This window comes from Phoenix dactylifera, chromosome 17, assembly GCF_051530095.1.
Source record: "Phoenix dactylifera cultivar Ajwa chromosome 17, Ajwa_hap1_PhDact_Kaust_v1.1, whole genome shotgun sequence".
Lineage (NCBI taxonomy): Eukaryota > Viridiplantae > Streptophyta > Magnoliopsida > Arecales > Arecaceae > Phoenix > Phoenix dactylifera.
In genome coordinates, this window is record NC_143206.1 from 13,577,550 (window position 1) to 13,580,430 (window position 2,881).

Below are 2,881 nucleotides of genomic sequence, written 5' to 3' on the forward strand. Positions count from 1 at the left end.
GTTGTTGATTTTCATAATTATATGCAGAACAAAATCATCTAATAAAAACTGAACAGTTATTTTCATCCGTGGAGTGAAAATTGTGTTCATGTGTTTGCATCAAGTTTGGAGTCTCTCACAACCTTCAGTTTAGCAGCAAAAATTCAGTGATTCATACTGCATCTCTATGCAAAGAAGCCACTTTATAAGCATTGATCCTAATTTATTAATACCAAAGAGTAAATCTTTTCTCTCAAAGATTTCACAAGAAATGTGCACTCTAAATTGTGATCCCAATATGAAACTGATTAGATGCAGAGTATTCAATGGCACAGTGTCGTTGCTATATTATTGCATAAGATGTTGCTAACTGTTGTTTATCATTTGTCATCATAATAGTCTGTTATCAACTATTTGTTAGGTTATGTGATGTCTTTTGGCACAGGCATTTTATCTCGTGACTATTGATAATACCATGTTTTGCTATTTAAATTAGCCTTGAATTTCATAAAAAAAAAAGCCTTGAATTATCTTAGACTTTGCCTTTTGCTTAGGCAGGTTAGCAACTTTTGCACTCTGCCATTTTTCTTTTTGCTCATTTAATTGCTTAAAACTCTCTGGATTCTCAGACCACAATGACAGTGGAGGTGAAATCTGGGCAATCTAGATACAATATCTGTAAGCAGCAACTGCTGCAAACTATCCTTGTGAAATTGTTTGTTGTTGTAGAGCGTTCAATTTTTTGAGGTGATTTATATTTGTAGAATATAGCTGTCATGAACTGCTGAATTTGGGAAAAGACTTGGACGGTAACAGTAACATTACGTGTACATGTGGACTTGGAGTGTGAGTTAGCGGACAGGTGGGCTTAATGATCTGACTATTTTTGCAGTCCCTGATCTTTCCTTTTGTAGGCTGCAATTTTTGTTGCCCAAGGAGATGTTGAATCTCTTAAATGTTGGTTACAGACAGGGCCGGCCCGAGCCCTAGGCGACCGAGGCGGTCGCCTAAGGCCCCGAGCCAATGGAAGGCCCCGGGAGGCTGACCAAAAGGAAGCAAAGGCCCCATATAAAACGGGATCAGGAGCTGGCTATGAGTCTTCCCCCTGATGGAAGGGAGGTGGAGAGTTTCCTGGCCTGCAGGGGGCAATTTGGGATGTTGGGGACAGTAGTTTTGTTTTGGGTGGGGAGAGGGAGAGAGAGAGGAGGGAATTGGTTGGCTTGATAGACGCCTGAAGCCACTCTTATCTTTCATCCCTTCTCTTTTTTGGTTTTGGTCTTGGTTTTCCTTCCCTCACATTACTCCTGATCCACCTGGGCCATCCGGAAGAAAGATAGGGGGATTGGAGATGGACTTCTTGGAGGGTGGAGATTCTTTTAGTTTTCTCCTCTCGGTTTCTTCTCCCCTCTTGGGTGGTAGAGAGAGAAAAGGAGGGAGGGGGTTGAATGGCTGCTGTGCTGTGATCTTGCAGTTGCTGCTTGGGTACTCACTTGAAGGGGAGATGGTGGGACGGGACTTTTATTAATTAGATGGAGTGAATTTCCCATAATGACCCTACTTTCTCTTATAGAGAGGTTCCTTTATGGACAAATTCTTTTCTTTACCTTGACCATGAAGTGCCATGGGATGACCTTTTCCTATTCGGCTCTTGCTTGACATGGTAAACAGCATTGCCAAGCATTATCTCAGTTATTTAATCAGTTTCATGGCCCTTCATTTAGAGTAATTACTTTTATGTGCTTCCATTCAAGAATTATATTAAATTGAAAAGGCTTCTTGTCTATCTTTGTTAGATTCATGTCTCTTTGTTGAAATAGTGTACTTGATAGCTATCTATTTTCATATATTTTTTTAAGTATTTTATATTTATTAAAAAAATTATTATTAAAAAAAAAGGCCTCGTTTATTGGATTCGCCTTAGGCCCCGGAATGTATTGAGCCGCCCCTGGTTACAGACATCCAAGTCATTGCTCGTCATTCTTTAACTTCAGCCGTGCATGGCTATTATCCTTCTAGCACTGGCACAAGCTTATTTGCTTAAAATTTGCATGTGGTGTTGTGACCAAGGGGTGGTGGAACTTGTTATTTGAACTAGTACAACTCTACTATCAACCCATTTGATAAAATTACAGTATAGATGAAGGGGGCTGAGGGAAAGACTTGATAGATGGAATTACGTTGATTTCTGAGAAATCAATTCTAAACCAAATAGCCAAATATAAAAGATAGTTGCTGTCTTTAATTTTGTTTTTTTATTGAACACGCTGATGTTGGAGTGGAGATGATACCTAGTAGAAACTGTTCTAGACATGGATTCGAGCAAAGCTATCCATTTTGATATAGGAATACTTTATCATGCAAACAGCGTCAATTGACTAAAACTCAGCTCCCATGTCAACCTGTTTTGTGAGCCAAGAGGTCTGTAATGTTGGGTTTGTTCTAACCATTGTTCGCCATATCAGTACCAGATCCTACGCCAGTAATATCCAGGTACAGTGCTGGTATGCTCTATAGGGAATCAGTTCAGTGTATCGATACTCGGTGCATCTTCCCATGCCACGTATTGGTTTGATACCAGTATAATACAGTATGCTTGTACCAACCGGTATGGTGTATGATGGTTGAAACCATGCTTGGACAATTATCTTTGTTTCAAGAAATAACAAACGCATATTCAAGCATTCTATGATAGGAGGTGCAAATTAGCTCAATTAACAAAGTCACTGGGTATTGGTCTCAGTGTGACCAGGCTCTCCTTTAAAAGATTTTTGCCGGGCTGCTTCTTGTCTTATGCAAAGCTGTGTAATTTCTTCCAAGTAAATGCAGGAGCCTCCTCTGCATGTTATGGTTAATTGTGCAATTCCCATGAAGGTTATTGATATTCTGGAAAGAATTTTTAAAT